The sequence below is a fragment of the Aegilops tauschii genome, chromosome 4 (genome assembly GCF_002575655.3).
Source record: "Aegilops tauschii subsp. strangulata cultivar AL8/78 chromosome 4, Aet v6.0, whole genome shotgun sequence".
NCBI lineage: Eukaryota > Viridiplantae > Streptophyta > Magnoliopsida > Poales > Poaceae > Aegilops > Aegilops tauschii.
In genome coordinates, this window is record NC_053038.3 from 203,828,918 (window position 1) to 203,855,285 (window position 26,368).

Below are 26,368 nucleotides of genomic sequence, written 5' to 3' on the forward strand. Positions count from 1 at the left end.
GGGCAGCTCCTTGGAGGTGGAGGACGGGGTGGCTGAACCGGCGGGACGACGAGATCGACGACGGATCCTCATCCGGTGCGGTGGACGAGGGACATCGAGGTGTTGCTATGGACGACGTCGTCAGGGAAGAGGCTCCGGCTGGGTGGCGGACGAAGGAGGATGTGGGGCTTCAGTGGTTTCCGCGGCCTCAGTGTACAAATGGGTGGGCGGATGGGATGGGAGGGGGGAACCATGGCTTAGAGATGAGCTTGTCCGAAATGTGGGGAAGTTACAAAAGTACCCCCACCGATTTGAGCTAGGAGGTTCTTTCGGTTCAGGGGTATCACAGGCATTTCGCGTGTCGGGATTTCGCAGGAGGTGGGAGTTTTCACGCGCGTTGTAATTTTGGGATAGCAAGGCGCGGGTTGAGATGGAGGGAGTTTTCGGAGCACAACGACACAAAGAGATATCTTAAAATTTCGGGGTAACAAGGTGCGGGTTGAAATTTCTGGACATGCCTAACGGGTACTGTACCAAATCAATTCGCACTTCCCCCGACGAAAAAACAAAAAGAAATCAATTTGCACCACATAAGAGAGTCTAGTCTCGTGTACTGTACCAAATCAATTCGCACTACAAATGCCATTCAAAACTTTGAATCCATGTTATGTTCAATTAAAATATTTAGCTACGTGTATATGCATGCAACGTGCTACTCAAATGAACGTTTTAGTGCATTCCAAACGTATATACTACCGCTTCAATATGAACTAAATCTGAATTCGTTTCTCTATTTGAATAAGATCTACAATCATGATTGTTGTCAAGTTAAACCATTTGAATTCGTTCCTATATTTTCATAAGATCTATAATCGTCATTATTGTCAAGTTAAACCCTCGTTTGTATATTATCTTCACAACACACCACATGATTACTATCGAGTTAGATATGAACTATGTGTACTATATGAACTCGAACTCGATTTTTTGAATCCACTTTATGTTGATTTCAAATCACAGTACATTTCAAGCTCTAGCTAGATCTTCATAATCTAAACCATGTCTCATATGTATAGTGTGTTTATCACATAATGTATGGTGCCCCGCCCCCTACGCCTAAAAGTATTTAGATGTGAGTTGCAAACGCCACACATTATCACAAATTCAAATAAAAGGTGAGACTGTTCGATATATAGTATGGTTTGGATTGTTCGATATTTAGTTGTGAGCTGCAAACGCCACAAATTATCACAAATTCAAATAAAATGTGAGATTTTTTGATGTATAGTATGGTTTAGATTGTTCGATCTTTAATTAGATGTGAGTTGCAAATGCCACACATTATCACATTATGGTATAACATGTCCAAAACCACACCACGCGTATCACCGCTATTGATGAGGACATCAATACCATTGTTACACCCACAGCCCCTACTGCTACATATACTGGACCAATTACTAGAGCTCGCACACGTCAATTAAATTATCATATACTTTCATTTCTTGGTAATGATTCTAATGTTCATGAGAATATGATGCTGCCTAAATTGGATACGTTTGTTTTGCTTAAAAATGAAGGGCCTAGCATGGACAAGAAGGATGATCACTTGAGCAAGATCAAGCATGGAGATGAGGGCATGCACAAGGGAAACAAGATTGGAGTTTCAAGTGATGATTTCAGGACTTTGAAGCCACCATAATGAGTGTATGAAAGCTTGAACGAAATATACAAGATGCCACTTTCAAAATTTCGCCCAGAGGCTATTATAGGTGTTGCGTCGCCTTATTATTGGGCCAGGCCCATGTAATTTCGAAATACTAGATTATAGGCTGTTTTTAGAGTCTGTATGTGTGGGGAAACAAGAGATAGGGTTGGTTTCGGACCCCTTCCCCAAGGGCCACGAAATTCCCCCCTCTTCCTCCATATATACAGCCCTTAGGGAGTCGTTTAGACTTTGGGTTTTGTTTAGATTAAAAGTTCGCCATAGATGCAACTTCGCGTACTTAGTTTGTGTTCAATGACCAGACCAAGGCGTCACAGAACCCCACTTGATCAATAAAGCTTTCCTCTTTTATTTGCAATATCTAGGTTGCAATTTCATTTTCTTGCTTGTTCTTCGTATGCTTGCAGGAAGTAGACCCTCGTGGTCAGGTTCATCATGCTCCGGCGTGGTTAATAACCTCTCGGAGTTGGTTTAGCGATTGCTAAGGCGCGATGTCCTCGCACGTTCATAGTCAGATCGTCAAAGTCAATCCACAATAAACGATAGCCACCATCTCAACAAAAGACAGGACACCTGTCGGTGTCAAAACCGGCGGATCTCGGGTAGGGGGTCCCGAACTGTGCGTCTAGGATCGATGGTAACAGGAGACGGGGGACACGATGTTTACCCAGGTTCGGGCCCTCTCTATGGAGGTAATACCCTACTTCCTGCTTGATTGATCTTGATAAATATGAGTGTTACAAGAGTTTATCTACCACGAGACCGTAATGGCTAAACCCTAGAAGTCTAGCCTATGAATATGGTAATGTATATCCGCCTATCCGGACTACGCTCTTCGGTTTATATAGACACCGGAGAGATCTAGGGTTACATGGGATCAGTTACATAAGAAGGAATCTTCATAGTTGGTCGCCTAGCTTGCCTTCCACGCCAAGGAAAGTCCAATCCAGACACGGGTATAGTCTTCGGCCTTCATATCTGCATAGCCCATCAGTCCGGCCCAATGAATAATAGGCCGGACGCCCGAGGACCCCTTAGTCCAGGACTCCCTCAGTACCCCCTGAACCCGGCTTCAATGACGAGGAGTCCGGCGCGCAGATTGTCTTCGGCATTGCAAGGCGGGTTCCCCTTTTTCCAAACTCCACGATAGTCTTCGGATGCGATGATTGTATCCGGACCTGTAATGCTTACCACGCACAACCGCAGAGAGAATATAATATTTGCACGAATCTAATCTGCCGACAGCTTTTTTACAACACGACATCACGTCTGTCCGGTCATAATTTCGAACCGTTTTTCATCTGCCATCTCATGTTTCGAGACGCGGTTGTAATTGGCACGTCCTGTCGAAGCAGAGATCGTGTCCCCTTATTGCGGGATCCTCATCAGTGCAGACGTGGGTAACCCAACCGTGCCATTCGCACGGCCCTTGGGAACAGGCGAGTTTAAGGCGAGTGGGGAGGCGTTTGATATTCGCGGCCTCTATAAACGGGGTAAGGATTCCCCTTTCTCACCCACGCCCTTTCTTTCCCTCAGCTCTTCCGTCCTTGAGCTCCAGCGCCCAAGCCTTTAGCTTTTCTTTGTCCAAGAAAGCACTCCAAACATGTCCGGATCCGGAGCTGGAGGTAAGTGGATGGCCTCCTCCGTTAAGAAGAAGGACATCAAGCAGCTCCGGGAGGCCGGATACCTAGCCAAGGAGATTGTTCACCGACTCCCGGCCAAGGGGCAGATCGTCCCTACTCCAGAGCCCCATGAGAGGGTTGTCTTTCTCACACATTTTGTCCGTGGACTGGGATTCCCTCTCCATCCATTTGTCTGTGGACTGATGTTTTACTATGGGCTGGATTTTCATGACCTAGCCCCCAACTTCATCCTCAACATTTCGGCATTTATCGTCGTTTGTGAGGCTTTTCTCCGCATCCCACCTCACTTCGGCCTATGGCTGAAGACCTTCAATGTGAGGCTGAAAGTAGTGAGCAGTCAACAAGCAGAGTGCGGAGGCGCTATGGTGGGCAAGATGCCCAACGTCACCTGGCCCGAAGGCTCATTCGCAGAGACAGTGAAGGGGTGGCAATCGGGGTGGTTCTACATCACCGAGCCGCGCGACGCCAACTGGGCGGCGGCCCCCAAATTCTGATCCGGAATCCTGATGCGGCTCACCTCCTGGCAAGAGAGGGGCCTAACCTGGGGTCCTTCGGACGAGCTGACTGGGCTCCAAATGTGCGTCCAGAACATGATAGACAGGAAAATCAAGCTCGTCAACGTGGTCCAGGTCATGCTCATTCGTCGGGTCCTTCCGTGCCAACGCCGGACTTGCTATCTGTGGGAGTATGATCCGGACAAGCACTAGACGCTGCAAGAGCTCTTCGGCACGATGCACGAAGACATCTGGAGAGTGCTTTTCAAGGCCGGCGAGACGCCGCCGCCTATGACCGAGGATCGCGGGCTTAGCTTAAAGCACCAAGCCAATTCGGTAAGTTATTTCATGTTTTCAAGGCATACCTTTTACTGCCATATTTTGAGGTAAAGCCTAAGCTTTCCCATCCATGTTTTCAGGCCTGGATCGAGGTAGCAGAGGGGATTAACTGTCCGGCTCCTCTGCCCGAAGACCAAGAATTCCCATTACTGACGAAAATGCTTTTTCCCGCACCTTATGAGGTGCCAGAGAAGACGGCCAGGAAAGCGCCGAAAAGGTGCTCCGGACGTGACGTCCGAAGACGAAACTTCTTCTTCGTCCACCGACGACGACGACGAAGAGGAGGAAGAAGACGACTCCCCACCTGAGGTGGGGAAGAAGAAAAGAGCGGCCCCCACGAGTCCGGAAGCGAAAGCGCCTAAGAGGGTTAAAGGCTCCCTCGCGGATAACTCCGCGTGGGATGTTGACAGCAGTCTGGAGCGACCTCGCCGGACCAAGCCTCGGGCCGCTTCGTAAGTACCAGAATCCGCAAACGTCCGGCCTTCCTGGTTTGTAATATTGACTTTTTGTAAACTTTGTCACTGCAGTCCGGCACGCGATGGCTCCCCGCGATCCTCGACAAAGGATTCGCTGGACTCGAAGGAGATGGCTAGCATGTCTCCACCACCCGCTCATTTCGTCTCACCCAAGGGCGATGACGAGGTGGTGTCCAAAAAGACTTTCCCAGGCCGGGGGGAGATTCCAGAGATCATCGGGGTGACGCCCCAGGATGACTCCTTCGCCGCCGACATGTGGGGGAAAAAGTCCCTACGGGGGCTGTGACGGGGCCCGAGTTCCCTTCGGACCTCAGCCGGATACCATTCCGGAGATCTACACGGCTCCGTGGTCCAGCGAACGGCATTCCCCACAAGGAGGGAATGTGCCTGTTCCACCGGTGACCTCTGTCCAACAAGAGGCACCGGATAATCTGCTGGAGGCGCTACGAGGCGCCTCTATCGTGGATGAACATCGTGTCCTTATGGACACGGTAATAGAGAAGGTTCAGTTCGTCAAAAGCGGACTGACCGAAGCCTGCACTAGCCTTCTAACAGGCTTTGAGGTAAGTAATGTGATTGTAGGAAAAATATCACAGTATAGACAGTAGCCCCTGATGCTCTGTTTGGTGTTCGGGAAGAAAAGCCGAACAGAGGATCAAGAATAAAGATCGCAGGAGTCTAACATGAGTTGTCTATGTGAATAAGCAGGTATCGCTGCAGGCTGCCACTGCTCATGCTGCGGAGGTCTCCGAACTGAAGCAGAAACTGGAGCGGGCCGAGGAGGAGCTCGGCCTCGTAAAGAAGCAGTTGGAGGATAGCCAAGGTATGCAGTAACCTATGGGTACATTTCGAAAAAATGAGTAGTCCGACCGGACTAAAGTGTCATAAACTTTATTAGGGGCCACGACCGAGGTGGCGGCCCTTAAGAAGGCGCTAGCCGAGGCCGAGGACAAAGCGGCCAAGGAACGCGCCTCGCGCGAGAAGCACGAGGCCCGGGTTGGCGAGGCGCAGCAACAGCTCCAGGGCGCGATAGAGAGATTTGAGTCCTTAGAGCGCGATTGTAAGGCGCAAGAGTACGAATTGGCGAAGGCCCGCCAGAGCGCGCAGGATGCACGAGCCGAAGCCCAGAGCGCCCTCCAGAAAATTCAGGCGGCCAAGAAGATTACGGCGGGTGAGTCTTTCACCATGCATAGCAAGTATGTAGAAGAAACGTTTCCTTGTACTTATCCTGAATTTGGATTTTCCAGGGGCATTTACAGATCTGCCACACAGTGTATCAGATGCTGCCGAGCATTATAGAGCCGAAGAAGGGATGTCTACCGAGAAGCTGTTCTGGTCCCAATATCTGGGATCCGAACATCCGGTGCCCTTCAGCGACCAGCTAAAGCAGCTGGTCGAGCTGCACAGGTTGGCAGAGCTAGCCATGAAGGACCTGATACTCCGGTTGTGGCCTGCCGATCCTATACCCAGTAGCTACTTCGGACTTGTGCAGCGGCTTTTGAGTGCCTGTCCGCGGCTCGAAGCCATGAAGCGGTCGGTCTGTATTGAAGGTGCGCCTATGGCCTTTGCTCGTGTCAAGACGCATTGGGCAAAGCTGGACGCCAAGAAGCTAATGACCGAGGGGCCGCCGGAGGGCAAGGAGCATCGTCAGCCCGAGCTCTATTTTGATGGTGTCCTGGAGGGGTCCCGCCTTGTGGCGGAACAATGTTCGAAGGATATGATATTCCCATGAGAACATGTGTATTACCTTGCCCTATAATATGGAACAATGATGTTATGTAGTATGATGCTTATGATTTAAATTTTACCTCCTGTGCGGCCGTTTATTAAATCTGAGGGTTGACCAGTCGTCGGCTTCTGCCCCCACGTAGATAGTACGGGGGTGTTCGGGATAAATCTAAACACTCTTTACTCCACATTCTGGTCCTTAAAGGAGGTGTTTAGCGCAACGAACAAGGCAATCAGACTATGCGGCCTTTACCGCCCTCACTTAGCCATAGGAGTTTGACAATTAAAAAAGTTGGCGAAGCCGCTGGTATTCGGAAGACCGAACTAGGGGCGCTATACATGCCTAATCGGAGGAGCCGATTCTTCGCAAGAAGCGGAGAAAATCTCTAACGATTTGGAACCTCTCGAACAGCTGACCGGCTCTCGCCGCATCATGACAGTCAGTTTTCGGCTTTCTCTACTAAGGTGCTCGTCCGGAAGAACCAGGACACAATCGCAGTAGTTCTCCCTTTACTACCCTAGCCGATATAGCGGAACGTAAGGTACTAAGCACAAGAGCCGGGCAACCCAACTATTGACCCAAGACATGATTCGGAGCCGATGCATATAATGCTATAAGTTCGGGGTGCCGAACTATACTATAAAAGTGTTCGGACTTTTTATTGCCGTAGTGTTGGGTGTAATGAAGCCCCTGGCGTAGTAATACGTACCATGGTGTACGTGTGCAATGAGTAATTAATACCGAGGTGAGGAAACGGGAAAATGAAATAACAAGCTGACGCTACCGTGTATTCACCATTGTGATGTTACTAGTACGTCGAGACGTACTTTGTACAAGTAATGCAATAAGCAAGTAAGGCTATTTAACATGCCGCAACCAAGGGCGAGCTACGTGCGGGTATGAAAAGCAATTATGGCAATCGTTTAGTAGAGACCACATGGGGATTCCCTTGTAAGCCAGAGCTCCTTGCCTCCTTGGTGTGTTCTGCAAGCGGGTTGTCCGTATAGACCTCGAAAAGAGAAGAGAACCCGTAAAAAGGAAAAAGTAAAAGCGTGTGAATCCCAGGGTCAGTCAAGCCGTACTGTGGATCGCAAACGAGTTATGCCTCCGCCAATACCCATGGGGTTTTGAGTGTGTAGTTTATGTACGCGCGGTATTAATGCCATTGCCTCATCGGGGCTGGGACGGAGGCCAAATTCCTAATTCGGCTCGTGACGAGCCGAGCTGTCCTGCTGCAGTGTGGTCCGGATCCTCTTGATGATGTCTAGGGGCTCGGCAGCCAGATTATAATGCTGCTTGAGAAGGCTGCTCTGTACTTCTGCTGCTAGGGCGGCGGTGTGCTCCTCTATACGGAGGGAGCGTTCCGTGTTTCCATTTACTGTAATGACGCCACGTGGACCGGACATCTTGAGCTTGAGATAAGCATAGTGTGGCACTGCGTTGAATCTAGCAAACGCAGATCGTCCGAGCAGTGCGTGATAGCTGCTGCGGAAGGGGACGATATCGAAGATTAACTCTTCGCTTCAGAAGTTGTCCGGAGAACCGAAGACTACCTCCAGCGTGATTGAGCCCGTACAGCGGGCCTCTACACCTGGTATGACTCCTTTAAAGGTAGTCTTGGTTGGTTTGATTCGTGAGGGGTTAATGCCCATCTTCCGCACTGTGTCCTGATAAAGCAAGTTGAGGCTGCTATCACCGTCCATCAGGACTCGTGTTAGGTGAAACCCGTCAATAATTGGGTCGAGGACTAGTGCGGCTGAACCGCCATGGCAGATACTAGTTGGGTGATCTCGACGATCGAAGGTGATCAGGAATGATGACCACGGATTGAATTTGGGGGCGACTGGCACTACCGCGTAGACGTCCCTAAGTGCTCGCTTACGCTCCTTTTTGGGGATGTGTGTAGCGTATATCATGTTCACCGTTTTGACTTGAGGGGGAAATTTCTTCTGTCCCCCAGTGTTCGGCTGCCGGGGCTCTTCGTCCTCGTCCTCACTTTGTGATCCCTTTTCTTTGTTTTCAGCGTTTAACTTGCCAGCTTGTTTGAAAACCCAACAGTCTCTGTTGGTGTGATTGGCTTGTTTGCCTGGGGTGCCATGTATCTGGCACGGACGGTCGAGTATGCGGTCTAGGCTGGAAGGTCCTTCATTGTTTCTTTTGTAAGGCTTCTTCCATTGGCCGGACCTGGAGCCACTGAATCCGGCGTTAACTGTGGTGTCATCGGTGTTGTCGCCATTGCTTTGGCGCTTGTGTCTATTGTGCCGGAGCTTGCTGGTGCTATTCTTGGCCTCGGAGGGGCCTGCCTCGCTGGCTGTGTTCTTGCTACGAGCCAGCCAGCTGTCCTCACCCGCGCAAAAGCGGGTCATGAGTGCCCTAAGGGCTGCCATAGACTTCGGCTTTTCTTAGCCGAGGTGGCGTGCTAGCCATTCGTCACGAATGCTGTGTTTGAAGGCTGCTAGGGCCTCAGCATCCGGACAGTCAACGATCTGGTTCTTTTTGGTTAGGAACCTAGTCCAGAAATTTTTGGCTGATTCTCCAAGTTGTTAAACTATGTGGCTTAAGTCATCGGCATCTGGTGGCCGGACATAAGTTCCTTGGAAGTTATCAAGAAAAGCCTCTTCCAAGTCCTCCCAGCTGCCAATGGAGTTCCCAGGCAGACTATTTAGCCAGTGTCGAGCTGGCTCTTTGAGCTTTAGTGGGAGGTATTTAATGCCGTGGAGGTCATCTCCTCGAGCCATATGGATATGGAGAATAAAATCCTCGATCCATACTGCAGGATCGATTGTGCCGTTGTATGATTCGATATTGACGGGCTTGAACCCCTCGGGGAATTCATGATCCAGTACCTCATCTGTGAAGCAGAGAGGGTGGGCGGCACCTCTGTATCGGGCCGCATCGCGGCGTAGCTCTGATGGAGTCCGTCTGCGGCATTCGGTCCGGGCGTGGTTAGGTTTGTCACGTCCGAATAGGTAGCCGTCGTCGTGCCTCGGGGCACGTCCTCGTGATCCGTAGATCGATCTTGTATGTCCTGCTCTACTGTCCAGGGTCTGCCGAAGGTCGTACGTGTGACCCCGAACTCTTCCGTCTCTATTTTTACGGGGCGGTGGGCTAGGCTGTTGTTCGGCCTGAGTTGCCGCTTTATCCCGACCGCGGGGTGGCCGGTCGGCCGCCCTGTCTCAACCATGTGGTGGTCGTTTCGCATTACGCGAGGGAGATGTGTGCTCCGGTGCCTCCTCATCGAATTGAGGTAGCAGTCTGTGCTTCGGGTAGCTCTTGGCTAGGCACTTGAGGCCGTATTCCTCGGTTGTCAGGCCATCAGTCCATCTGTCGACGAGCAGATCTTGTTCAGCTTGAAGCTGCTGCTGTTTCTTTTTCAGGCTCCTTGCAGTGGCTATGAGCTGAAGCTTAAAGCGCTCCTGCTCCAGAGGATCCTCAGGCACGATGAAGTCTTCGTTGCCGAGGCTTGTCTCCTCCTTGGAGGGTGGACGGTAACTATCGTCCTCTGAGTCATCTTCTATGGCCTGTTCATCAGGGTTGTTTGCCTGTTGTCATGTTCCTCCTGTTCCGATGCAGCTTCGACAGGGTCCTCATTGTTTTCGGCGTCGCCCGGAGTACTATTTTCTCCGGTGCGAGTGTTGCCATCCTTTGAGCGAGGAGGCTTAGAACGGCGTTTGGGGCGCCGGCGCTTGGACTGCGTCTCAGAGGGTTTATTCGTGTCTGGCTCTTCTTTGTCGTCGCCAGATCCTTTAGGTGTATCAACCATGTACACGTCGTACAAAGAGGTGGCCGTCCAACGTCCAGTAAATGGCAGGTCTTGGCCTTGCTCCTTGTCGGCATCGTCGTCCATACCGTCGATGTCTTCGGAGCCATAATCAAGCACGTCGGTTAAGTCATCGACAGTGGCTATGAAGTGGGTGGCGGGTGGGAAGCAAAATTCCTCATCATCCGCCTCTAGCTCGAACCGAACATAGTTCGGCTGTGATTCCTCCTCCAAGGACAAGTTCTTTAAAGAGTTTAGCACGTCACCCAAAGGTAATTGCTGGAAGATGTCTGCGGCGCTAAATTCAAAAATCGATAACCGATCCGACTCGGTGTCCACAGGCGTACCTGGTCCGGAACTTATAGCCGGAGACGAGTCCGGAGTTCCATTGACGCAAACATTGCAGGATGTCGAGTCCGTGTGTGGCTCCAACGCCGCGGACTTTGTGGCCTCGGAGGGCACGATCTGCTTCGGTTCTAAGGCCGTTGCAGCAACAGGATCCATCTCCTGGATGTAATCCGATAACAGATGTAAGTCATGTTCATCGGGGCGAGGGAGAGCAATCACTGCGGTCTCAAACCCACTGAAGATCAAGTCTCCACGGGTATCCGTGGTGTAGTTCAAGCTTCCAAATCTGACCTGATGGCCAGGGGCGTAGCTATCGACCTGCTCTAGATGGCCGAGTGAGTTGGCCCGCAGTACGAGGCCGCCGAACACAAAAATCTGTCCGGGGAGGAAGGTTTCTCCTTGGACAGCGCCTCTATCGACGATTTAAGGAGCCATCAATCCTTTTGGCGACGGCACAGTGGAACTCTCAATGAAAGCACCAATGTCGGTGTCAAAACCGGCGGATCTCGGGTAGGGGGTCCCGAACTGTGCATCTAGGATCGGGGACACGATGTTTACCCAGGTTCTGGCCCTCTCTATGGAGGTAATACCCTACTTCCTGCTTGATTGATCTTGATAAATATGAGTGTTACAAGAGTTGATCTACCACGAGACCGTAATGGCTAAACCCTAGAAGTCTAGCCTATGTGAATATGGTAATGTATATCCGCCTATCCGGACTACGCTCTCCGGTTTATATAGACACCGGAGAGATCTATGGTTACATGGGGTCGGTTACATAAGAAGGAATCTTCATAGTTGGTCGCCTAGCTTGCCTTCCACGCCAAGGAAAGTCCAATCCGGACACGGGTATAGTCTTCGGCCTTCATATCTTCACAGCCCATCAGTACGGCCCCATGAATAACAGGCCGGACGCCCGAGCACCTGTCAGGGAAAACGACACCTATGGGATCACAAGAATCCCTACTATGGTTGCCGGGGCGCAGGGTTGCGAGAAGAGCAGGATTAGTAACCAGCACAAGGATTGTTTACCCAGGTTCGGGCCGCGAGGATGCGTAAAACCCTAGTCCTGCTTTGGTGGGTGTATTTTAGAGAGTTCTTGAGCTCTCGAACTAGCTGTGGTGAGTGCGTGGTTCCAAAGAGCCGAATCCTTCTCCAGTATGCCATGGGCCTCCTTTTATAGTCGAAAGGGGTTGCCACAGTGGCACAGGAGGTGGAAAGGCGCACAGTGCTATGAGCTTATCGCTCGTATTACAGGACAAGATGCATTTAATGTGTAGCTTAGGTGTCCCCTTGCTTTATTGGGGACGGGGGCGAGGCCCGTCCCGTCCGTCGCCGCTCCTCCTTGCTTCAACACGCGCCCTGGCCAGCGACGCATGCGGCGCCACGTAGGCAGGCAGGCAGCTGAGGTGGCGCGGTGGTGGAGCCTCCACGAAGATCTGCATGCCGCCACACAGTTGGTTGATGAGTTGGCCTGGGAGCTGCATGTTGCCACGCAGGTGCCCGCCCAGCTGGTTGGGCTGGCAGTTGCATGTGAACGGTGGTGGAAACTTGGTTGGCGCGGGCCTGGCAGTGGCCCTGCTGTCATCTTTGGTGAGGGCCTTGCCGGGTGGCCCGACAAGGGTCTTGCCGTGGCACGTTGTCGTCCCCGGCAAGGATCTTGCTGGGGGTCTCGTGGCTTTCCTCGGCAAGGATCTTGCCGTGGATCGTCGTCTTCTAATCCTCATCTGATCTTGGGTGTTCCTTATCTTCACAAAGATCTGCATGCCACCATGGAGGTGCCTCCCGAGCCCTGGCCCAACGTGATGTTGGAGACCGTGGGCTCAACGGTGGCTCGCTCTATTGGTCTGGGGGAGCTTCCCCGGCAAGGGTCTTGCCGGGGGAACCTGCTTCGTCCCTCTGCTCTTTGTGGTCTTGGCCTTGGCGTTGCTCTGGTTATCTTGGGCTTTGGTCTTACCTTGGCTCACCTCCCCTATTCTTCTTGGTGTGACCGTGGGCGCGGCTCCGACTGCCCGTGCACAGGTAAAGGGGTACAAAAGTGCGCCCCTCCTTTTGTACACCGACAGGAGCCCCCGGGCCTGGGCCACACATAAGCGCGACACGTTGTTGGGCCAGGCCCAAAATGGTGCGCGGGCAGGCGGGGCGGTTTTTACCGTGGTAAAACTTTTCTCGCCCTGGGCTTCCCACGACCCGCGCGCGCGGCGCGGCATGGCGTGGAGTGGTGCGCGTGACGTGGGCGGCATGCGTGGGGCGGTTTCCAAACGCATGCGTCACATCGTAGTAAAGAGGCGGCTCGCGCCTTCCCCGTAAAAAGAGGGAGGCGTGGAGGCGCGGCTCATTTACTGAATGGGGCCGGGTCGCGGTCTTCGAGGCGTCCACTCCCCACGATCACGGGGTGGGGAGAGGTCGCTTCACCCGTCCCCTTGGCTCTGCACGTCCGCCACGCGTCCTTCATGCGCCTGCGGTGGCAAGCGGTGGAGGCGAGAAACCGGGCCGTCGTTGGTTGGGGCAGCGGGTCGGTCCCGATTCCCTGCGCCTCTGGTGGCTGGATTGGCCGAGCGGGGCGGCCGAGCCCCGACCCCGCCCCTTTATAAAGAGGGGGAAGGGGGATGGCGTCCCGCACATCTTCTGTCATCTATCTCCTCTCGCTTCTGCTTCTCCCTTTCACTCGCCATGGAGAAGGGGAACCCTGGTCCCTCGATGGTGGCGGCGAGGGTCGCCGCTCGGCAGCGCGTCCCTCCTCCTCCTGAGCCCGCGGTGGTGGAACCGGCCGCGAGGGGAAGGGGGAGGGAGCGAGGCCGTGGGCGAGGTCGGGGCAGAGGTCGTAGTGCTCGGGGAAGAGGAGGACGGGGCGGCGCGCCGGCTTCGCCACCGCCAATGATGCCTTTCCCGATGGAAGGCCATGTTGGAGACCAGCCCCGCGAGTTCTTCATCAGGCTGCGCCGGCCTCCGTGTCGCCGTCTTCGTCTTCCCGCCCCGTTTGCTCGGGAGATGGAGCGTGACCCGCCCCAATCCCTCAGATTGCACATGAGGGGTTGTGGGAATGGGGGCATGCGGGTCGACGTCGACTTCCCGGCTCCTCGGGTCATGTACCTCCATCGTGGATGGAAGATGTTCGCCCACATCCACAGCCTGACGACGGGGCACGTCCTCTACTTCAAATTAATGGAGGACGGCCTGCTCTCCGTCAAGGTCTTTGGAGACTTCGGGACTCGCCTGAAGTGCTGCGTGGAGAGCTCCTCCGACGGAGATTCCGACGATGGAAGCTCTTCCTCGAGCGAAAGTGATCAGGAGGACAGCGGGGCAGATGATGGGGATGAGTCCGACTAGGCGTCGGACGCCTCCCGCCTGGGCGGGTGCGGCAGCAGCAACATCTGCACATGGCCGCTCCTCCGGCAGAGTTTTGCCGGGGGTGGGGCCAGCTCCTTGAACTTCTCGGGGTCGTCTCCTTGGGCGGCTGGCGTTGGGAGGTTGCAGAAGAGGAAGAGGGTGGGTGGCAAGGCCGTCAACTCGGAGTACGCGGGCACCGACGCCTTCGTCGCGTACTGCCGGTCCTGCCGCCTCGTCTTCCAGCTCCTTTCCCGGCACCGTCATCACCGGCCCACCCGTGGGCGGCCACCGAGGTGTTCTCTTGGTGCTTTCTGCTGCTCGTAGCTCGCCTAGGTGCCCCTTTTGCCCTCCCGCCTCCTTGACCTGCCTCCTGAGGAGAGGGACAAGAAAGGGATCACTGGCATCTTATCTCTTTTTTAATCTGTAAGCCTTCGGGCCTTGTTTAAATTTAAAGCTTGTAATCCCCCTTGTTCATGTTTTTCATTCCGTACGGACTGTACCTGTGTGGGATGCTTTTAATGAAAAAGGGATGTTTGCCAGGTTTTTCGTTCGTGGGCAGACCTCGCGACAAGGAACGAATCCTTGTTACAATTTAAGATAAACGTTTTCACCCGGCAACAGGCCTTGCCGTCCCCCTACTTCGCTCAACCATTCTCGCGCCCTTGGCGGAGGCAGGGATGAAGCGGGCTTAGGATCCTCGTTCTACTTCCTTGCCACTACGACTACAACCAAATCTGGGCCCAGGAGATAATCCTTGGGTATAGAAAAGGGGAGCACAGTGGCCTAGAAATAAAACGAGTTTTCACATATCCCAGTTCCGTTCCGAAATGCATGATAGAGGATGAAAGACTTATCTGGATCTGCAGCCCCCGGCAACCTTGTCTTGCCGCGGTTGGATCCTTGTGCTTGCAGCCCCCGGCAACTCTGGTTTGCCGGGGTCGGGACGCCGGTCCGTTTCCTTTCTGCCAAGTAGCTCAGCAGAAGTGCTCATGTGCCCTGCGAACCAAAGGGGGACAGAAAAGAAACAGATAGACGCGCACTCGACCTCTAGGCTAGGGGTTAGTCGCTGCTAAGCACTATCAACCCTAACCAAGGAAGAGACTCGACCTAGCATGCATGCTATAACTTAGGGCGCCAGCGCTTCATTTATTTATGCTCACGGTCTGCGCCTGGCTTCGTACAAAGGGTTACATGCCTTGCTGGCAAAGCTTGTACAAAAGGTGGCTTGCCGGGAGGCCCGACAAGCCGCGCCTTATGGGTAAAACTTGCGAAGATGCTCGCTGTTCCAGGAGTTGCTCACTGGGACAGCATCTTTGGTCTCCAGGCGGACTGCGCCGGGCCTGGTGACTCGTATTACCCAATAAGGGCCTTCCCACTTTGGCGTCAACTTGTTGGAATTCTTGGCCGACTGAATGCGCCGAAGAACAAGGTCGCCTTCCTCAAAGCATCGAGCATGAACCTTGCGGCTATGGTAGCGGCGCAATTCTTGCTGGTAGCGTGCTGCTCTCACAGCCGCCCGAAGACGATCTTCCTCAAGGAGCGTCTCAAGGAGCGTCGCGTCATCTTGACGCAACTGCTCTTGCTCAAGCTCATCATAAGCGAGCACTCGAGGTGACCCGTATATGAGTTCCGTGGGGAGAACTGCCTCCGCCCCATATACTAGGGCAAAGGGTGTCTGGCCGGTGGCTCGATTTGGCGTCGTCCTGATCGACCAAAGAACCGCGGGCAATTCATCAATCCAGCGCCTTCCGCTCTTGCGCAGCTTGTCAAAAGTCTTTGTTCTTAGGCCTCACAACACTTCAGCATTTGCCCTCTCTGCTTGGCCGTTGCTCCGTGGGTGTGCCACGGAAGCAAAACAGACCTTGCTGCCGAGGTCTTGGATGTATTGCATGAAGGTGTGGCTTGTGAACTGCGTGCCGTTGTCGGTGATGACTCTGTTTGGCACACCAAAACGGCAGACCAGTCCCTTGAAAAACTTGACAGCTGACTGAGCAGTCACCTTTCTCACTGCTTCCACCTTCGGCCACTTTGTGAACTTGTCGATTGCAACGTACAAGTACTCAAAGCCCCCGACAACACGAGGGAAAGGGCCCAGTATGTCGAGCCCCAAGACCGAGAATGTCCAGGAGAGAGGGATTGTTTGAAGGGCTTGAGCTGGTTGATGAAGCTTCTTAGAATGGAACTGACACGCTTCACACTTGGTTACTAGTGCCGTCGCATCCTGGAGGGCGGTGGGCCAGAAGAAACCTTGCCGGGGGATGCACTTCAATTTCACGCCGTTCGGCCTTCTCCTGTACAGGACGTCATCCATGAACTGGTACAGGGCGGACCGACGGGCTACTTTCTCCGCTTCTTCCTGCTCCTCAGGAAGCTCCCCTGTTTGGAGGAATTGGACGGTATGATGCGCCCATGCCGGAGCCTGGGGCTCGACGGCAAGGACCAAAGGCATCTCTTCCACCATGGGAGCGGCTGTCTCTACGTCCCGGGCTTGACGCCCTGCCGGAGCCAGTTGCTCTTGGGCAGGCTCAGCGTCCGCGGCAGCACACTTGCCGGCAGCCCCAGGGGGCTCGGTAGGAAAGTACTTGCCAGGACCTGACTTCCTCCGCTTGTTCTGCCCTGTTGACGGTTCGACGGATGGTTGAGTTAACCGGAGCAAAAAGGTACCTGGTTCCACAGGTAGCTTGAATGCGGCACGCTTCGACAGGTAATCGGCGATGTCGTTCTCCATTCGGGGGACGTGCTCCGCTTGGATACCGTCAAAGCGTTCCTCCAGCTTCCTCACCTCATCTATGTAAGCCTCCATCAATGGGCTCTGATAATCCTTGTTGACCTGTCTGACAACGAGCTGCGAGTCACCCCTGATGATGAGCTTCTTAACCCCGAGGTCTGCTGCGATTCTGAGACCGGCGAGCAATCCCTCGTACTCAGCAGTGTTGTTGGTGGACATCTCCCTGGGGAAGTGCATCTGGATCACGTACTTGAGGTGCTCTCCGGTGGGTGCGACGAGCAGCACACCGGCACCGGCGCCTTGCAGCGAGAAAGCCCCATCAAAGTACATGATCCAGTCGCGGTCCGCTTCCTTGCCGGGGAGAGTGGTCCCCTGGATTTCTTCGTCAGGCGTCGAGGTCCATTCTGCAATGAACTCCGCCAAGACTCTGCTCTGGATTGTCGAGGTACTTTCAAACTTCAAACCAAAACTTGATAACTCCAACGCCCATTCCACAATCCTTCCGGTTGCATCTGGATTATGCAGTATCCGCTGCAATGGGAGGCGGGTGACGACAGTGATCTCGTGGGCTTAGAAGTAATGACGCAGCTTCCTCGAGGCCATAAGGAGGCCGAAGAGCAATTTTTGCACACCGGAATACCTCGACCTAGCCCCCTGCAAGAGGGAGCTGACAAAGTAAACCGGGTGCTGCATCATCTTCTTCTTTCACACCACCTCACTCGACCGCGCGGGCACTGCCTTGGTGGCATCAGACTCTGCTGGGGGCCTCGCCTTGCCGGCACTAGGCCCTGTCGGGGGAATCTTGGGCTTGCCATCCGCTGGTTCTATCGCCGTCACTGCCTCCTCATCGACCTCTGCGCCACCAGTGCGGTGCTGACCACTTGATTCGTCGCCGCGAGATACAGCAGCAATGGCTCTTGTGGTTTAGGCGCAACCAGTATTGGCGTGGAGGAAAGGTATTTCTTCAGATCCTGCAATGCTGCCTCGGCTTCTAGGGTCCACTCCATTGGGCCTGCCTTCTTCAAGATTTTGAAGAAAGGGAGGGCGCGCTCGGCAGACTTGCAGATGAATCGGCTCATGGCGGCGACGCGGCCCGTGAGCTGACGCACATCCTTGATCCGCTTGGGCGCCTCAATCTGCTCAGTAGCCTTGATTTTGTCTGGGTTTGCCTCGATCCCGCGCTGTGACACAAAGAACCCGAGAAGCTTGCCGGACAGAACGCCGAAGACACACTTCTCAGGGTTCAGCTTGAGGTTGATCTTGCGCAGGTTGGCAAATGTCTTTTCCAGATCTTGCACAAGAGTTGGCCCATCCTTGGTTTTGACCACTATGTCATCCATGTATGCCTCCATATTTCTATGGAGCTGAGGTTCAAAACCAATTTGGACAGCTCTTGCAAACGTCAAGCCAGCACTCTTCAACCCGAAAGGCATCCGTAAAAAGCAATACGTACCACATGGGGTGATGAATGCTGTCTTTTCTTCATCCTCTCTCGTCATGAAGATTTGGTGGTAGGCGGAGTAGGCGTCGAGGAATGAGAACAGATCACACCCGGCTGTGGAGTCAACAATCTGGTCGATGTGCGGCAACGGGAAGGGGTCCTTAGGACAAGCCTTATTGATATCTGTGTAATCAGTACACAGCCTCCACTTCCCATTCGCCTTGCGCACCACTACCGGATTGGCCAACCACGTCGGGTGGAGCACTCCTCTCACCAAACCTGCCGCTTCCAACTTCCTGATCTCCTCTGTGATGAATTCCTGCCTCTCCAGAGCCTGCTTTCTGACCTTCTGCTTGACAGGCCGCGCATGAGGACAGACAGCTAGGTGGTGCTCAATCACCTCCCTGGGAACACCGGGGATGTCGGATGCTTGCCATGCAAACACGTCGACATTCGCCCGCAGGAAGGTGATGAGCGCGCCTTCCTATTTGCTGTCGGGGGTGGAGCCTATGGTGAAGGCCCCTCTCGTGCCATCCTCCCTGACGGGCACCTTCTTGGTCTGCGGCGACTCAGCTCTGGATTTCTTGCTCTTGTCGGTAGAGCTCTCTGGCACGTCCTCGACGGTAGCACAACACTCCGAGGAGGTGCGCTTGCCGGAGTGGGTGCGAGAGGCCTTGCTGGGCTTCTTCTTCCCTCCCGGGCCTTCAGCGGCAGGAGCAGGTGCCTTGACGGTGGCTGCTGCAACTACTTCCCGGTAGAGTTGGTCGGCGCAGATCAGCGCGTCCTTCCTGTCGGAGGGGACAGAGATGATGGTCAACGGCCTGGGCATCTTTAGCATGTTGTAGGCGTAGTGTGATGCCGCCATGAACTTGGCTAGTGCCGGGCGGCCGAGGATCCCGTTATAGGGCAAGGGGATCTCGGCCACGTCGAAGATGATCCTCTCCGTTCTGTAGTTCAACTCTCCTCCAAACGTCACATGTAGCGTGACCTTCCCCTTTGGCTGGCTCCTCCCCGGATTGACCCCTTGAAATGTGCCCGTTTCCTCGAGGTCTCCATCAGGAATTTGCAGCCTTTTGATCACGACAGGCGAGATCAAGTTCAGGCCAGCCCCGTCGTCAACCAACATCTTGTTCACGTTGAGGTTGCGTATCATTGGCGAGACCAACAATGGCAAACACCCGACCGCGGTTGTGCGGTCAGGGTGGTCCCTGGCGTCAAAGATGAGGGGCGTGCTGGACCACTTCAGCGGCTTCTGAGCGTCGAACAACGGCTCCGCTGCTATAATCTCACGCGCCCACTGTTTAAGCTAGCGGTGAGAAGTATGCAACGAGGCGCCACCATCGACGCACATGGCCTCCGTAGCCTTATGGAACTCTTGCTCACCGGACTCGCCGTCCTCGTCGTGATCATCGTCTTCTTGTTTCTTCTCATGGCCCCGGGCGGGCCTCTCTTGCTGGTTGTCCTTGCCGCGGCGGCCTCCTTGGCTGCCACGCTTCTTGCCGGATCCCTCGGCACCATCCTGGTCCTTCTCCTTGTCCTACCTCTCTTACTCAGCTTTTTGCTTCTCAGCAAGCAGCTCGACTTGTCGGCAGTTCTGGAGGTCGTGGCCCTTGGTGCGGTGGATCTTGCAGTATTGCTTGCCGGAGCTTCCTGGCTTGTCGGCAGCTGCTAAGGCCCGGCAAGCGGCGCACCCGGCAATCTCCTTGCCGGGGCCGTCTACCCTGACCTTCTTGGCAGCGCCGGTGTCGTCAGACCCCTCGACGGCAACTACGGCCTTGCCCTTGCGTTTCCTGTTGCGACGCCGGCCCTTCTTCATCGGGGTGGCAGCACCTTCGTCAGTAGTGTCGGTTTCCGCGCCGGCGTCTTCGCCGGGGTACTTCCTTTCCTCTTCGGCCCGGGCGCACCTATCGGCCAGAACGTAGAGCTCGGCCACATCCTTAACCTTGGTCATCGCCAGCTCTTCACGCATCTTGCGGTTGCGCACGTTCTGATGGAACGCGCTGACCACAGCAGTGGGATGAACGTCGGGGATGTTGTACTGCACCCGGTTGAATCTCTGGATGTACTTGCGCAGGGTTTCCCCTTCCTTCTGGGGAATGATATGCAAATCACTGGCCTGGCCATGAGCTTGGTGGCCTCCTGTGAAGGCGCCAACGAACTCATGGCACAGGTCTGACCAAGAAGAAATGGAATCCGCCGGCAAGTGCATCAACCAAGACATAACATTGGGCATCAGTGCCACCGGGAAGTAGTTGGTAAGCACCTTGTCGTCACGAGCTCCAGCAGCCTGCATCGCGATGGTGTAGATGCTAAGGAACTCGGACGGATGGGTCTTGCCAGTGTACTTCTCGCCGACGCCGGGCTTGAACGTGCGGTGGGATGGCCACTGGAACTGCCGCAGCTCACGGGTGAAGGCCGGGCAGCCCACCTCGTAAGGTAGGCCGCCAGAGCCCCCCAGTGCTGGGTGGTCCAAAGCGGGTCCCGCCCGCTTGTCCGACTGGTGGCGTGTATCGCGCCGGCGTGCGATGGTGGTCCGAGCATCTTCGTGAGCTCGTTCTCGAAGAACTTGGCGCTGGTCGCGGTGGGACCACGGCTCGGGCGATGCTATAGAGATGTTATCACAAGCGTCGTCACGACGGGCAGACGCCCGCGGCGGCTGGCGAGGAGGAGGAGAGTGCACCGTGGCCGCAGCTCCCCCGGTCCTCCCAGCGCCAGCATGTGGTGACTTGGTGGAGCGCCGACCCGAGGGCCCCGCCGGTCGCGGATCGTCTTCGTTGGCGACGGCGACGAGGCTCCGGATGGTGGCCCTCCACTCGTCGAGCTTCTCCGCAGCAGGAGGGAAGTCGAGGAGTAGCTGCGCAAGCGCCAAAGCTTCCGCTGGCGTGGGCGGCGGCGACAGCTGCGTGGATCACGGCGTGCTTCGACTTCTAACTATGTTAGAAGGAGCTCCGTTACGACCCATCGGCTGCGTGCCATTTTCGCCAGCACTTCGGCGGGCATGCTGAACCCCTTCATCTCGCGGATGATGCACAGGGCTCTTCCCACGGCGGTGCCCAGGGTCACCAGCGTGGTGACGCTGCTCGGCGCGCACACCATGGGAAGAGCGCGCAGTGGCCGCTGGTGTGGGCGTCTTGGAGGTCGCTACGCCGCCCGGAGGTGGCACAACAACACCCCTGGAGGGCCCCGCGCCGCCTGCGGGGGGCCCAGCTCCGTCTCTGGATCTGGCACGTGCGGCCGGTCGTCTGGAGCATGAACGACGCCGCTCGCCAGGCTCTGACTGCCAGGGCGATGCTGGTGCTCGCGGACCGCGGCCCGGGTCCTATCCGCAACCGGTCCACTGCTCGTCTGCACTGGCACGGGTCGTTCGGCTCCCAACGAGCCGATCGCCGTGGCCGTCTTCTTCTTAGGTACCATGGCGACGAAGAACTGCTAGGCTAACTACTAGACCAGATTCTCACAATTGCTCCCCCCTACCTGGCGCGCCAAAGATGTCGGGGAAAACGACACCTATGGGATCACAAGAATCCCTACTACGCTTGCCGGCGCGCAGGGTTGCGAGAAGAGCAGGATTAGTAACCAGCACAAGGATCGTTTACCCAGGTTCGGGCCGCGAGGATGCGTAAAACCCTAGTCCTGCTTTGGTGGGTGTATTTCAGAGAGTTCTCGAGCTCCCGAACTAGCTGTGGTGAGTGCGTGGTTCCAAAGAGCCGAATCCTTCTCCAGTATGCCATGGGCCCCCTTTTATAGTCGAAAGGGGTTGCCACAGTGGCACACAGGAGGTGGAAAGGCGCACAGTGCTATGAGCTTATCTCTCGTATTACAGGACAAGAAGCATTTAATGCGTAGCTTAGGTGTCCCCTTGCTTTATTGGGACGGGGGCGAGGCCCGTCCCGTCCGTCGCCGCTCCTCCTTGCTTCGACACGCGCCCTGGCCAGCGACGCATGCGGCACCACGTAGGCAGGCAGGCAGCTGAGGTGGCGCGGTGGTGGAGCCTCCACGAAGATCTGCATGCCACCACGCAGGCGCTTGATGAGTTGGCCTGGGAGCTGCATGTTGCCACGCAGGTGCCCGCCCAGCTGGTTGGGCTGGCAGCTGCATGTGAATGACGCTGGAAACTTGGTTGGCGCGGGCCTGGCAGTGGCCCTGCTGTCGTCTTTGGCGAGGGCCTTGCCGGGTGTCCCGGCAAGGGTCTTGCCGTGGCGCGCTGTCGTCCCCGGCAAGGATCTTGCCGGGGGTCTCGTGGCTTTCCTCGGCAAGGATCTTGCCGTGGATCGTCGTCTTCTAATCCTCATCTGATCTTGGGTGTTCCTTGTCTTCACAAAGATCTCCATGCCACCATGGAGGTGCCTCCCGAGCCCTGGCCCAACGTGATGTTGGAGACCGTGGGCTCAAGGGTGGCTCGCCGTGTTGGTGTGGGGCGAGCTGCCCCGGCAAGGGTCTTGCCGGGGCTGCTGAGGCTGCCCTGGCAAGGGTCTTGCCGGGGGAACCTGCTTCGTCCCTCTGCTCTTTGTGGTCTTGGCCTTGGCGTTGCTCTGGTTATCTTGGGCTTCGGTCTTACCTTGGCTCACCTCCCCTGTTCTGCTTCGTGTGACCGTGGGCGCGGCTCCGACTGCCCGTGCACAGGTAAAGGGGTACAAAAGTGCGCCCCTCCTTTTGTACACCGACATGACCCCTTAGTCCAGGACTCCCTCAACACCTTTGCCTTTATCAAGTGGTATCAGATTTCTAGGTTGCTCGGTGAAATTTTACAGTTTTTCGTAGTTTAGATCGAGTTTGCTCTTCATACCTACAGTCCACGAAAAAGCCAGAAAAAATTAGGGTTAGTTAATCATATCCGAACCAATCTAATCCTTTGCATAGTCTTGTTAGGGTTTTGCATTGTTGAATTTGCGGTTGCACCGTCGTGTCTAGTTGCTGGTCTTAGTGTCTAGTCCTTTAGAGTTTCGAGTTCTGTTCACAAGTTGTCATGCCGTCGCCGCACCATCGTCATCACCACTGCCATATACCACCATCATCATCACCTCTGTCATATACCACCATCATCTTCACCGCTAACATATACCACCATCGTCATCACCGCTGCCATATACCACCATCATCATCACCGCTACCATATACCACATATCCACCGCCATCACGATAATCTGAGTCCAGCTCCATCACAGATTCGCCACCAGTCCATGTTCCACCGTCCTACATATATCCGCCACCAGTCCGAGTTTCCACCAGATTCATCTCCGCCACCAGTCCTAGTCCGGATCCAGAATTTGTTCCTTTGTTTTCTATTTGCAGATCACGCCATACTCCGAGTCGTGACCAAGTCGGACTCCCCAACTTTCGTGCTACCCGTATTAGAAAAATAGTTCCATTTTCAAAAAAACTAAGTCTGGAAAATTCTGGCTAGGCAGTTTTTAGACCATTTATAGACTTTTTCAAAAAAAATTGGAGCAAAAAAAGAGAGGAAAAAGTGCAAAAAGTGACAAAAAGAGATCGAGAGTGTGCTCCTCCCTAGTTTACGTGTAGCGCTGTGATTTTGTTAGTGTTCTAGGCTCGCGTCTCTAGCACGGTCTAGCCTAGGACCAGCACAGTACCGTCGTTGAGCGTTTATTCAACTTTGCATCTCTGAATTGATTATTGCTGACACTTTTTGCTACCACATTAGAAGCCTTCCCAGCTCCACATACATCTACGTCGTGTGTTTGACTCTCCCTGGTAATCGCTTCATCCAAGTTTTGAGAGTTTTGACTACAACAGTTGCTGATTACCACCTGCTGCTTGGTAAGAACTGGTAAGAATTTGAGGTTTGCTTGACGGATTTGTGACTTTCCACAACACCATCATCACTTCCTAGTAGTCTGTAGGACATATTCTTGTGTTTTTCTCTTGCTGCTAACCATGCCAGGATCACAAGTGGATGAGCTGGACTGGGAGAACATGACAAACAAGGAGCTCCATGATAAATTCTAGGCAATGTTGGGTCAACAGGTAGAAGACTTGATGGCCAGTTTTGGCAAGGCATTAGCGAGGATCGATGACGTTGAGAAGACAATTGAGAACAAGTTGGATGCCAAGTTTGCTGAAGTGCTTGCGCGTCTACCTCCACCTACTGCCTTTACTGCACCATTGCAACGACAACAACAACAACCACCTCCACGTCACAAAACAGCCCTCCACCGAGCGGGTCGTGTTCCTCTTGAGCCTGGACAAAATTCTGGTGCCGCTGCTACTGCTGTTGATGCTTCTGTAGCTTGTGCTGCTACTGTAGAGGTGGAGGCTATTACGAGGATGAGGTTGATCAAAATCAAAGCTACGTGCAACCACCAACATCACCAGCACCAGGTCGACCTAATGCATATAATCGCAACAGTAGGGCTGCAGCACCACCTCAGGTACGAGATTATGACCATATTCCTAAACCAAAATTGAATATTCCACCATTTGAGGGTAGATACATTCCTGATGTATATCTAACTTGGGAGTTAGAAACTGAACAGCATTTCACATGCTTACAATATCCTGAGGAAAGACGTGTTGCTGCTGCTGTTTGTGAATTCACTAGTTTTGCTTCTGTTTGGTGGTCTGAACATTGTAGATTATATCCTATTCCAGCTACTTGGGCTGCTTTGAAAACTGCTATGTGTACTCGTTGGGTTCCACCATATTATCAATGTGAATTACTTCAAATGTTGCAGCGCTTAAGACAAGGGAAAAATTCTATAGATGAATATTATCAGGAATTACAAACTGGCATGATTAGATGTGGTATTGTTGAGGATAATGAAGCTATGCTTGCATGTTTTATGGGTGGATTAAATAGAGAGATTCTGACCATTCTAGAGTATAAGGAGTATAATAATATCACTCGTTTATTCCATCTTGCTTTTAAAGCTGAATGTGAAGTGCAGGATCGACAAGCATTGGCGCGAACTAACTTTTTTGCAGGTCGACCTTCATCATGGGCACCGTGTGCATCCTCTACTTCCACAGATTCTACGGCACCGGCACCTCCATCTGCTGCCACCTTGAGCCATGATACAAGAAAGCAGGCACAACCACCACTATCCGCCAAGAGCACACCTGCCGGGCCTACATAGAACACTTCTTCTTCCATGGCATCAACAGGGCACACAAGTGATATTATTTGTCATCTTTGTAAGGGAAGAGGTCATTATGCGAGAGAATGCAAATCTCAGCGTGTGATGATTGCTACTGAGGATGGTGGGTATGAGTCTGCTAGTGACTATGATGAGGAGACTTTGGCTCTTCTTACAGGTGAAGAACACGGTGGAGATGATTCTGATCATGAGACGCAATACATGGCTGCTGAAGATGCTGACATGTATGGAAGTTTAGTTGCTCAACGTGTTTTGAGTGTTCAGGTCACACAAGCTAAGCAAAATCAGAGGCCTAATTTGTTCCATACAAAGGGAGTTGTGAAGGAACGTTCTGTTCGCGTCATCATCGATGGAGGGAGCTGCAACAATTTGGCTAGCATGGAGATGGTGGAGAAGCTATCTCTCACCAGAATACCACATCCACATCCTTACTACATCTAATGGTTCAACAACAGCGACAAGGTTAAGGTAACACGTGCTATTCGTGTGCATTTTACTGTCTCTACATATGCTGATTATGTTGACTGTGATGTGGTACCCATGAGAGCATGCACTACAAAAAAAAATACACTTCCGTGATGATACGTGTTTGTCATAGTAGGTCGCGTTTTCTGTCATGCATGTACATCCATGACGATTTTATGACAGAATCAAGATAGTCATACCTGTGCTGTCGTAGAAGTGTTCCATGACATTACCAAAATTATCATCACGGAAGTGTCCACTTCCATGACGATAAATCGCGCGTCACAGAAGTGCTTTCGTCAAGGGTGACCGACACGTGGCATCCACCGTAACGGAACGTCGTTAAGCTATCGGGTCGGGTTTTGGATCCGATAACCCGTTAACAGCCCCGACCAATGGGGATTTTCCACGTGTAAAATCATCATTGGCTGGAGGAGACATGTGTCAGGTCTGCGTTGGCACAGGTGTCACTCATCCAATGCGCGAGACGCGCCTATGATATGTTGACACGTGGACCGACCCATCAAGTTTAAATGGGCCGGCCCAACTGAAGGCCCACAAGATTTTGCGGACCATAATGGGCCGGCCCAGCTAAAGGCCCACGAGATTTTGCGGACCATAATGGGCTGGCCCAGCTAAAGGCCCACAAGATTTTGCGGGCCATAATGGGCCGTCCCAGGTAAAGGCCCATAAGATTTTTGTGTGCCATAATGGGCCGGCCCAGGTAAAGGCCCACAAGATTCTTGCGGATCATAATGGGCCGGCCCAGCTAAATGCCCACGAGATTTCGCCGAC